The sequence below is a fragment of the Uranotaenia lowii genome, chromosome 1 (genome assembly GCF_029784155.1).
Source record: "Uranotaenia lowii strain MFRU-FL chromosome 1, ASM2978415v1, whole genome shotgun sequence".
NCBI lineage: Eukaryota > Metazoa > Arthropoda > Insecta > Diptera > Culicidae > Uranotaenia > Uranotaenia lowii.
Genome location: NC_073691.1, coordinates 191,307,417 through 191,320,634, shown reverse-complemented (window position 1 = coordinate 191,320,634; position 13,218 = coordinate 191,307,417).

Sequence of the window (13,218 nt, the reverse complement as noted above, 5' to 3'; positions counted from 1 at the left end):
CAACGTCCCACCAACTGAGAGGCATCGGATTTGACGTTAGCGACGAATGGGTTGGAGCATTGCTGCTTGCTGGCCTTCCCTCCGAGTTTCGTCCGATGGTGATGGCGATTTCGAATTCCGGCTTCGAGATCAAAGGCGATCTCATCAAAACCAAGCTGCCTCAAGAATGCGAGGATCCGGCGGTAGGTTCTGCATTCGTTTCCAAGAACTACCGGAAGGTCCAACACAATTCTCAATCCCAACCGAGAAGTCATCATGAATCGAAATCCCACAACGAAGAGCCGAAGGGTCCGAGATGCCATACGTGTTCGAAGGTCGGACACATTGCCAGGAATTGCCCGAAGAGGAACCGGAAAGGAGTCAGAAAGGACAACGCATTTTGCACGGTGCTGTCGACGGTGGATCAAGCTCGAAATGGTGAGTGGTACTTCGACTCAGGGGCCACATCCCATTTAACCAACGACGAAAATCTGCTCGAGAATCGGCGCCGAGGCAGTGGTACCGTGGTTGCTGCCAATCAAGAAGCGATGGATGTTGTATCCATCGGAGATGCGAAGCTGAAGTCACGAGTCAACCAAGGTGAAATCAAAGTTCGAAATGTCCAGTTTACTCCGGGTCTCTCGACAAACTTACTGTCCGTTAGCCAAATTGTCGAGAACGGGAACAAGGTCATCTTCGAAAACAGCGGGTGCGCTGTTGTCAATTCCGAAGGAGAGGTTTTCGCAACCGGAACGAAGGTGAATGGTTTATTCAAGTTCGATGGTCAGAAGTCGCATCATTCTTTGGCTTGCTCGTCCGGTGGAACTCAATCGATTTGGCACAGCAGAATGGGTCACCTACACATAAGAAGTCTGAAGCAACTCCGAAATGGCCTGGTATCCGGAGTCCAATTTCAAGATGATGATGGTGATGCATGTAAGATTTGTCCCCTTGGAAAACAAACCCGTTTACCTTTCAGCAAAGACGGTTCACGAGCGAACGAGGTGCTCGAGGTGGTCCATTCAGACGTTTGCGGGCCGATGGAGGAACCTTCGATTGGGAAGAATCGGTACTACATCACGTTTGTGGACGATAAATCCAGGAAGATCTTCGTCTATTTTTTGGCGACGAAGTCCGGGTCCGAGGTGCTACAAGCGTTCCAGTCCTTCCACAGTTTGGCCGAAAGACAACAGGGTTGCAAGATCAAGACCATTCGAACGGACAATGGGAAGGAGTACACAAATCGAGGTTTCCAAAGGTTTTTGGAACGACTTGGCATCAAACATCAAACAACCACCGATTACACCCCGGAGCAAAACGGCTTGGCGGAGCGAGTCAACAGGTCTATCGTCGAACGAGCCCGGTGTTTACTCTTCGAAGCCGGTCTTCCGAAGCGCTTCTGGGCAGAAGCGGTATCCACATCCGTTTACCTGTTGAATCGGTCACCAACCAAGGGTCACGCCAAGACGCCTGAGGAAATCTGGTCAGGAAGAAAGCCGGATTTATCGCATCTGAGAATTTTCGGAACTACGGTAATGGCTCACGTTCCGAAACAAAAACGACGCAAATGGGACGCCAAAGCTGAAGAGTGCATCCTTGTTGGCTACGAGGAAGACTCCAAGGCGTATAGAGTGTATAACATCAAGACACGCTCTACGACGAAGGTCCGGGATGTTACGTTTCTGGATGAAGGGAGAGCAAAGTCGCAATCTGCATCGGTTGCCATCAGGGTTCAACATCCTCAGCCGGTGTACATACAGCTGGACTTTGAGGAACCGGTGGACCAGCAACCTGCACGAAACGTTCCAGTTACCCCTGTGACGATGGTTCCGACTACTTCACGAAACGTTCCGGCATCCGAGGGTCCCAAATCAATGGAAGACATCCTTACCGATGACGAATCAGATGAAGAAGACCGACAACTACATCCTTCACGTGACGTGACTATTCCCACTGCGCTCCCCCCGCACTCTACTTCAAATCCACCCGTGTCACAGGTGTTGAGGCGCAGCGGACGGGAGCGCGCAGTTCCAGGCAAGTTGCTTGACTATTTGATTGGTTTCAAAGGTAGTATACCTGCTCGTGAAATTTCAGCTTCATCGCACGAGTCAAGCAGATCTGGTCGCCACAAGCCAACTGGTGGTAACGCTCAGGCATCCGAGTCCAAGCAGGGGCTGGTAGTGACGTGTCGCAGTTCCAAACGAGCCCAGAAATCCAAACGGTCAACAGGTGATCCCCAAACCCCCCGAGAGGCCCTTGGCGGTGATGACGGCGATCGTTGGTCGGCTGCAATGCAGGAGGAGTACGACGCGCTGATGAAAAACGGAACCTGGGAATTGGTCGATCCACCGAAAAGTCGAAAGGTCGTTGGCTGCAAGTGGACGTACAAGACGAAACAGGACGAACGAGGAACCATCATTCGCTACAAAGCCCGCCTGGTAGCCCAAGGGTTCACACAAAAGTTTGGATGCGACTACGACGAAGTATTCGCCCCGGTGGTGCGCCAGACTACCTTCCGCACGTTATTGGCCGTTGCTGCTAAGCGTAAAATGGTGGTTAAGCAGTACGATATCAAGACCGCATTTCTCCACGGCGATCTTGAGGAGGAGATATACATGCGGCAACCACCCGGATTCATCGCAGAAGGAGCAGAACACAAGGTGTGCAGACTGAGGAAGAGCCTCTACGGCCTGAAACAAGCTGCCAGGGCATGGAATTCCAAGCTGCATTCCGCGCTTTGCAAGCAGGGTTTCCAGCGCTGCAAAGCAGATCCATGTCTCTATCGGAAGGTGAAGGACGGAAAAGCCTGTTACGTGCTGGTTTACGTTGACGACTTGGTAGTAGCCAGCGAGGAAATTGAGCTTTGCGAAACTTTGATTGCTGCTTTGAAGAAGCAATTCGAACTGAGTGAGCTCGGAGACATCCATTACTATCTCGGGATTGAGGTTCAGCGAGACGAGAAAGGCGATTTCTTCGTTAACCAGCAGCAGTACATCGAACAAATCATTCGAGAGACGGGTATGGCGGATGCCAAGGACTCAAAAATTCCGTTGGATCCGGGATATATCAAACAGGAAAGGAAGGAGGCGCCATACCAGCTGCCCCACGCAAAGAGATTGGAACGAGGTAAAAAGGGTAATCCGCTACCTGAAGGGAACCAGCCACTATCGTCTTCGATTGAGCAGAGCTGGAGATAGGTCCGGACTGATAGGATTCGCTGACTCAGATTGGGCGGAGAACATTGAAGACCGAAAATCCAACAGTGGTCAAGTCTTCAAGTTTTGCGGAGGTACCATAAGCTGGAGCTGCAGGAAGCAAACGTGCGTTTCCTTATCCACAGCGGAGGCCGAATTCATCGCATTATCCGAGGCGTCACAGGAAGCGATCTGGCTGACCCGCCTGTTGGCCGACATGGATGAGAATGGAGACGTTATGATCAACGAGGACAACCAGAGTTGTCTTAACATGCTGGATACCGAGAAGTTCAGCAATCGGACGAAGCATATAGCAACAAAATACCACTTCGTTCGAGACCTCAAGCAGAAGAAGGAGATCGACGTCGTCTATTGCCCGACTGAAGACATGGTAGCCGATCTATTGACGAAACCCCTTTCGGCTACACGACTCAAGAAGTTGGCGATCGACGCTGGATTACAATCAACCGATCGAGGAGGAGTGTTGGAGTAGGCCGATCTCAAGTGAAACTAATCACAGCAATCGAGATACTCCAATGTCATTAGCTTTAAGTTTTTTCAATCATTCGCAAATATAACTTCAAACTTCCAAGACGTGTTTTTCTTGAACTCTGCTGAACCCCATACTTCAAGAGAATCAAAGATGTCAATGTTCAAATTACATCCTCTACTGTAACAGTTCTCATGTCCATATGTCTATAAATAATGCTAGATACTTAATAATAAATTTATTTAGCAAACCTTATTCTTCATAAAACAGCAGATTTGCAACAGTTTTACATGGAAACATAACATTAAAAAAACGAATAGAAAATAGACTTTTTGGGAGATTCCAGGGTTTTAGGAAAACTATAGAGCTATAGTGCCTTTTTATGGAGTATTGAATTCGCTAAAAAATCACATGCAAACTATTTCATTAATTATTATTCATAAGGCATCTAAAATTCGTATTTTTTTATTTGTTACTCTCGCCACCCTCTTTTATGAAAGTAAATGAAAACAAAAAAAAAAACAAAAATTGTGCAAGTAGAAAACATTTCTGTTGTAACCAGGAGTTACGCGATAGTACTTTCGGCCGGATTGTAGCAGCAATAAAAGCAACGTGTTTACTCTACAACGTACAAAGGGATTCTGTTTTTATTTTTATGCTCATGGATACACGCTAAAACAAGTTACATCATTTTTGCTCTATCTAAACCCTATCAGCTCTTCCCCCCTTAAAGAGAAATCCCTAAACAAGGTCCTGAATACAGTTGTTAGTAGTGTTAATAATACAATGATTATAGATCTAATTTCTGTGGGGGTCTTACTACTCTTGTGGATCGCCTTGGCGTGAAGCGCTTATCAACAATTACAGTGTCACACTTGCGATCCATTTCTATGGCTGAATCGTTATTCGAATTATCCTTGTTAACGATAGGAGTTTCTGCGATTTGATGACTCGATCTCATACGATCTTCAAAGTTAGCGTCAGTGGTCACAGTTATGTCTACACCGTCTTCCGAGTCATCCCTAGTCTGTCTAGTCAGGGCTTGACTCGGTAGAGGAGGTATTGCATCTATACAGCGGTTGCGGTTGTAAATCTCGTCGTTAATAGGATCCAAATCCGATTCAGAGGCCTGCCGAACAGGAGCCAATCTCAGCTGATCAATATGTCTCTTCCAGAGACGCCCGTCGTCAAGCTCAATCATATAATGAAGTTTTCCCAATCTCTCTGAAACAGTTCCAAATTTCCATTTGGACGATCCCAAGTAATCACGAGCGGAAACTCTATCGTTGATCGCGAATTCTCGCACTCCTCCTTCCTCCCCTCTAGAAAAATCGTTCCCTCCGGAAGGAATAATGAGATCGAGTCGCGATTTCATTTGACGCCCGAAAACTAACATCGAAGGAGATTTACCCGTCGCAGGATGTACCGTTCTTCTATAAGCCATCAAGATTTTATGTAGTTCGACACGTACAGTTTTTCGCTCGCATTTCAGGGACTTTAATTTATCTTTAAATGTTTGCACGAAACGCTCGGCTTGACCATTTGTAGCCGGATGATATGGTGCACCCATTTTGTGAGTTACACCGTTTTTTTTAAGGAAAGTCTGGAATTGTTCTGAAGTGAATTGCACTCCACGATCACTTACGATAACACTAGGGACACCATATGTTACAAAATATTCGCGAAGATGATCTATTGTCGTATCAGTTGTAATATCTGGCACTATTTTCACGTCAGGCCATTTGGTAAACGCGTCTACTATTACCAGAAAATATAATCCAAGAAATGGACCTGCAAAATCGATGTGCACACGATGAAAAGGTTCTTTTGGATTTTCCCAAGAGTGAGTTGTAACTTTAGGTGGATTTTTCCGAACGTAAGCGCAATCAGTACAATTCTTTGAAACGTCTTCAATATCCCGGTCTACAGTTTCCCACCAACAGTAAGATCGCGCTAATGACTTCATTCGTGATATACCGAAATGACCCGTGTGAAGTTCATCCAAAATACGTTTACGCAGTTTTGGTGGGATGTATACGCGGATGCCTTTTAAAATACAACCTTTCTGAAGTGAAAATTCATTTTGGTTGATACCAAACCTATCGCGGCCTTCGATTATCCTCCCAAACTTAAGTCCTTGTAAAAGATTCCGTACGTTACCATCCTCCCGTGTACATTCAGCAAGTTCGTCTACCGTAACCGGTAATGTTTCAATCTGATTTATTTCGACGATATCCACTTCTTCAACGCGATTCTTATTCCGTGTGTCGACGATAGGAAGGCGCGACATGCCGTCCGCGTTAGCATTTGCTTTCGAAGTCCGATACCGAATCTCATAATCAAACGATTCCATAAAAACAGCGTAATGCTGCATTCTAAGAGCGGATAACGTAGGAAGACCTTTATTCGGCGCAAGGATCTGAGAAACAGGTTTATTATCTGTAACAAGTATAAATTTACGACCATATAAATATTGGTAAAACTTTTTTACTCCGAAAATAATCGCGTAAGCCTCTTTATCTACTTGCATGTAGTTTTGTTGAGTTTTATTCAGGGTTTGCGAGGCATATTGAATTGGCCTTTCTGTTCCATCCGGGAACTGATGGCTCAGAACAGCACCGACACCATAAGGCGATGCATCTGTCGCGAGAACTAGGGGTAGCTTTGGGTCGTAATGCACGAGTACATTGTCTGACTGCATTTCTCTTTTCACCCATTGGAAAGCAGTTTCACATTTATCATCCCAATGGAAAGAAACATTTTCCTTCAATAAATTATTAATAGGGTAGATGTGTGTGCTGAGATCTTTAATAAATCGACCGTAATAATTTATAAGGCCAACGTAGGCTCTTACTTGATCGCGATTGTTTGGACGCGGCATTTCTTGTATCGCGTCGACCTTGTTTTTCATTTTACGTATACCGTCGCGACCGATAACAAACCCACAGTATTCAATACGATCCGCGAAAAAATCGCATTTGGAGACATTCACACGCATATTATATTCATCTAATATCCTCAAAACGGTTTCAAGTCTTTTCAAATGAGTGACGTCATCGGGTCCCGTTATTTTGATATCATCTAAGAAAACAGAAACTCCGGGGAGATTTCCCAAAACCTGTGAAATTTCACGTTGAAATATAGCCGGGGCCGACGAAATCCCATACATCAGTCTCGTTGGCTGAAATAAACCTAGGTGAGTGTTTAGTGTGAGAAGCTCGCGATCCTCTTCCCGCACTTCCATCTGTAAATAAGCTTGTGCAAGATCCAATTTTGTGAACTTTTTCCCCCCTGCCATGTTAGCGAAAAGCTCATCGATCGTAGGTAAAGGGTGCTCATCCACGTGGAGACACTTGTTGACGGTTACTTTATAATCGCCGCATAAACGCACACGGCCAGCAGATTTCACGACGGGAACCACCGGTGTGGCCCAAGAGCTTCGGTTTACTTTTACTAGAATTCCGTTTTTGACCATGTTACGAATTTCGAGTTCTACGGTATCGCGAATAGAAAATGGCAAGGTGCGAGCTTTCAAAAATACCGGATTACTATTCGGTTTTAAGGCTAAAGAAGCTTGAATGTTACGTATTGTACCAACTGAGTCAGCGAACACATTCGGAAACCTCTCAATGAGATTCTTCACATCTCCCGCTAGAGGAACACGTAATGAAATAGTATCTACACTGAAGTATGAATTACGAATTAATTTATTCCAATCGATCTGTATTTCACGCATCCATTCCCGACCTAACAATGGATGTCGTTTAGTGTCAACAATAAACAAACGTAAATAGCTGATTATGTTTTGGTACTGTACCTCTACATTTACAAATCCGTATACCTCAATTCTGTTACCGCAATAGCTCCTCAATTCAATATTCGTTGGATGTAATTTTAAGTCAGTCAGAAAAGTCTTCTTATCGCTCAAACTCATTACCGAAACAGGCGATCCACAGTCTACCTCATATTCAATAACTACTCTGTTCGTATTTAATTTCAAAAGTATCTTCGAGAGGGATTTTGATTTTTGATTTACAGTACAAATGTCCAAGACACAAACCTCATCTATATCTGATTCTCCACTCTCCGAAGACAAATCTTTATCATCCTCCTTTTCGATCATATTTGTATGGAGTTTACTTTTTTCTTTTCTTATTCGACTACTTTTATTATTTAATTCTTTCTTTAGACAAACTTTGTAAAGGTGGCCTTTATTGCCACAATATTTGCAAATAGCATCAACATATTTGCAAGTACTTGCGAGATGATTTTCATCTCCGCATCTATAGCAGTATTTAGTGTTAGCTTTGTTAGTTACCTTATTTCCTAATCCTCGGTGAAACGCCTTCTGCTCGGTGTAGTTAACGCTATGTGCCTTTTTCTCCAACGCCCTGGCACCTTCTCCGGATACTTCCATGGAAATAGCAATGTCCTTGGCTCGTTCAAAGGTTAATTCTCTTTCTTCGATCAGACGAGCTCGGATCCTTTCCGAACGTATGCCGAACACCAGCTGATTTCGGAGCTCCTTCGCCAAGTAATTCTCGAACTTGCAAAATTTGGCCTCCCTTTTCAAAGTAGTGATGAACTCCGTAATGGACTCTCCCTCGCTTTGATTCAATGACCGGAATCTCCAAACCTCAACCATTTCCAACGGTTCGGGATCAAAAAACGCAGTAAGTATCGTAACCAATTGTTGGTACGTTTTTTCTTCCGGTTCGGCTGGGGTGATGTGATCGCATAACAAATCGTAAGCGGAGGAACCCATATAGTATAGCAGAAAATCCTTCATCCTTTCTTCGGGAACATTGAAAATTCGAAATGCTCCTTCAAGACGCTTCACCCATCTTGCCCACTTCGTTTTGTCTTTGTCGTACGGTTCGATGGTGAAGTTACCCAGCATTTCTCTCCCAGCAGCAGCATCAACAGCAGGATCTTGTAGGTTGGCCATCGTTTAGTAGCAGCAGCAGCAACGTTCCCAACAACAGCAGTAATGACGTTTGCGATGAATGCGATGACTTTGGTATCGCCAGAAAAAAACGTCGCCTTCACGTCAATGTATTTGTACAACACCTATTGTATCGTGGTGTTTAACAGCAATGATAGTCCATAACACACTGTGTAACGTAGCGTGTGTTATGACAATACTTTTTTCCAACACCTTGTGTATCGTGGTGTTTGGTTTGGTAACAGCAATAATAGTCCACAACACACTGTGTAACGTGGTGTGTGTTATGGCAATCCCTTTATCCAACGTCAACGGCTTTGGTGGTACGCCTTGGGGCCAAATGATGATGCGTCCGAAATTTTCTGGGTGATGCTGCCGGAATTCGAAATTTCGTGAAACCGTGTAGTATTCCGACTTGATTGAAGATTCCTGCTGTAGGCACACGTTGATTCTTCCGTCTCGTCGCCAATAACTGTTGTAACCAGGAGTTACGCGATAGTACTTTCGGCCGGATTGTAGCAGCAATAAAAGCAACGTGTTTACTCTACAACGTACAAAGGGATTCTGTTTTTATTTTTATGCTCATGGATACACGCTAAAACAAGTTACATCATTTTTGCTCTATCTAAACCCTATCAATTTCATTTTAAGGTTTTGTGGTTCGCGTCATGGAAATTTCACTAATGACAAATTACACAGAGTTTAAAAACGAAAAGGGCCAAAAAATCTTACAAAGTGACAGTTGAGAAAAAAACACTTCAAAACTTGAAAATTATGATGAAATGACAAAAACGAAAACAAAAATTGCATAAATAGAAAAAATGATAAAAATTACAAGAATGACAATTGACAAAGATGACAAGAATAAAAACAATGATAAAACCGATAAAACTAACTAAAATGACAGATGGAAAAAATACTAAAATGATAAAGGTGACAAAAAATGACCAAATTTAAAAAGTTTAAATCACGCATTTTTATTGTAACTTCCAGGATTGGATCATGAATATCGGTAAAGCGTTGCAAATTAGCAGCTCTGGAAACGCCTAAAGCTATGCTAAGAAAATATGAGAGCTTAGTCTCAAGTGATTTGCTGCCTGACAACAATTTAGATCTGACTTATCTGAAGAAAGTTATCCAACCGTCTGTTACTTGTTTTTTGAAAAACTGAGCGTCGAGAGAGAGGGAAGAGGCGGATACATAATCTGGCTCCTCCTCCCAGAGATTTACACACACATGCAACAACTAATAAGTACACAACAAATGAGGGCCCGCGACGCGAGATGTTGGAAAAGCCTATAGAGATGCTACAACACTCCTCAACCAATTTGTCCCTTTTCACGGAGCTCGAGAAAAAGTGTCACAACAAAACGAAATTTTCTTTGCTTTGAATGTTGTTTTTCGTCCGCTCGGGTTAGGGTAAGGAGAAAAAGCGTGAATTTTGTTCTGTTGGTAAAGGCGATCGTTTTCGTTTTTTTTTAAACGAGAGAAAAGTAACAGAAGGCACGATCGGTTTATCTCAAGGTACCGCCAGATGTGAGATGATGTTTGGCGTATTTAGATAACTCGTGCTTTGGTTTAGGATTTTTTTAACATATCTCCGTTATTAGTGTGATTCATGATTTTGGATGCAATTTGTTACCTTTAGTAAAATAATTTACTAAATAAACATTGGTTTTTGATTTGTTGAGCTTCAAAGTTATCATCCAATACCTTGCTGGGCATCTAGCAGTAATGTCAATTGAAATTATTTATTTTTAATGCTAAAAGACATGCCCCTATTCAAAACCTAATAACTTTTTTGCCTAACAAGATACGAAGTTACGGTCTTATACGAAGTTGTTCAACGGAAATTTTTTTTAGAGAATTTATAAATTGAAACAAAAACCATTAACAGACTCGGTTCCACGGAAAACAAAAATGATGTTGATTTTTCAATACAAAATATTGAATTTACTCTTACAAATCGAGTCAGTGTATTAACCCATGGTATTTTCATTACTATCAATCAGTCACAAATATCACTCAAAGACCAATATTTGGAATAAATTCGTAGAATATTGAAATAAATTTACAATCTTAGAAATGAGTTTTGAGCTTTGATGAGTCATTAATTTCATAATACTGGAATAAATATCTTCAAATATAGGGGATAGTGGGGATACTTGATCCCCTTTTCTTATTTTCACCGTATCTTTTTGGAAAATTTTTGCAACTCGCACTCTTTTACGTTTTCTGACAGCGTGTAACTTCAAGTTTCTGTGCTCCTAAAATTAGAACGATACTTGAACCCGTAGATGAACTAGAAGCATTTTCGTGGGAGTAAAAAAATTGCGATATTTTTGAAGTTAAGGGAGACTTGATCCCTTATTCAGGAAGCCCTAATCCATGGAAAAAAACCAAACAAAACCCCAAGATAGAATGTTAATTGACTATTTTGGTCATTTTTGTTCTCATTTCACAATCTATAATTGTCAGAAAAAAAATTCTATAGCTTATTCTCAACCCTTATGACATTTCATACTTACCGGCGCAATTTTTTATAAACAAGAGAAAATCAATTATTTTGCCCCTTTTCTTCAGATAATTGATGGATGAATATTAGCTATTGGATAAATATTAGTAATCCCGTAATCAGCAATGACCACGATCCATTGAGAAGAAGAATATACCGGGATCATTTGTACCCATATATTAGGGATCAATGGCGTATGATTTTTGACACCCTAGTTCACTATTCACTAACAGGTAGCGCTGATCAAATTGGTTCTTTTTGGTAAAACTTTGTATGGAAAAAAATCTACTTGCATTTTTCTTTTTTTTTCGGTGAGGGTGGCACACTTTTTGAAGAGTTCCAAAGATTTCCATTAATGTCCCGCATCATTTGCGCTCGGTGTTGATGCCGAATGAGGTGGTGAAAATGGTTTAAATCGCGAAAAACTTTTCGAATTTTTCCCGGTTTGTTTACTTTTTGGACGGTGGCAAAGTTGCCAGTTGCAGTATGTTTAATTTATTTTCGTAAAATTTTTGCCACAATTAATAATTCCTTAAACTATTATTTCTTTTATTCTAAACATTATTATAACTGAATAGAAACTAACAAACGCTGGGAGCTGGAAAACCGGATTTTATCTATATTTAGCATCTACATTGAAAAAATGACAAAATTTTACAACCGAACTGTGTTAAACTTATTGAATTTTCATATAGAGATACGTCGATTTCTAATTTACTAGAAATACTTTCGAAAACAAAGTTTTTCTAATATTGTAAACTAAAATATCTCAGAAAGATTAAATATTAATCAATTCAAATTAACCCAAAATTTCAGCTTATAGACGAAATAATAATTATTATTATTATTATTATTATTTCATCTGACATTCTGAGTCTACATGAATTCTTAACAAACTAAGGTAATTTAAAACTATACAATAAGAAACATCAACAATTTACATGAGTATAGCTGCGTAATAGATGAGATTTTCTTATGTTTGATTTGAAAGTCTCTGTGGACGTGTGAAAATCGTTTAACTGGTAGAACCAATTGAACACCTTAAACATAGCGCGTAGTGGCTCTTGTTGTCCGTAGTTGGTCCGCTGAAAGTTGATCCGAAGAAATTCCGAACTCCTAAAAGTACGAGGGCGTACATTGATATCGACCTGTCTAAGCAAGGCTGGACAGTCGATTTCTGCATTGATCAGCTTTTTCACAAAAACAGCACGTGCTATCACACGCCTTTCGTAGAGTGTTTCCATGTCTAAAAGGAGGCAGCGGTGTTTGTAGTCTGGAAGCTCGTTTGGGTTGTTCCATGGAAGAAATCGTAGGGCATACTTCAAAAATCTCGATTGAATTGCTTCGATTCTTTGAGACCAGTATGCTGTATGAGGGCACCACACAATTGAAGCTGTTTCAAGGTGGGAACGAACCAGCGAATAGTACAGCGAACGAAGGCAGTATGGGTCCTTGAACTCCTTCGATAGTCTTGTTATAAATCCCAAGTTCCTGTTGGCTTTCGATATAAGACCGTTCAAATGCTCACGAAATGTTATTTTTTCGTCGAGAATGACTCCAAGATCCTTAAACGAGGATACTCGTTCTAGCGCCACGTTAGAGATTCTGTATGTCCAATTAATTACATTAGTTTTGCGTGCGAATGAAATAACAGCACATTTTGACACACTAATTGTCAGCTTATTAATCGTGCACCAATGCTCAAATGTATCAATGATGGATTGTAGTATGGTGCAGTCGCTTTCGGATTTTATTTTGTGGAAAAGCTTCAGGTCATCTGCATAGCAAAGTCGGCATTCATTCGGTAGATTGAGCAGTATATCATTAAAAAAGAGCGAGAAAAGTAACGGGCCTAGATTGCTGCCTTGCGGCACGCCAGATGGATTGCAAAATTCAGTAGATTCATAAGATCCTAGTTTAACCGTCACTTGTCTGTTCTGGAGGTAGGACGCTAGCAAAGTGATGAAAGCTTGTGAAACACCGAGTTTATCAAGCTTTGCTAGTAGCAGTTGGTGGTTCACTCGATCAAATGCTGCCTTTAAATCTGTGTATATCGTATCAATTTGAAGTCCGTTCTCAATATTTTTTAGGCAAA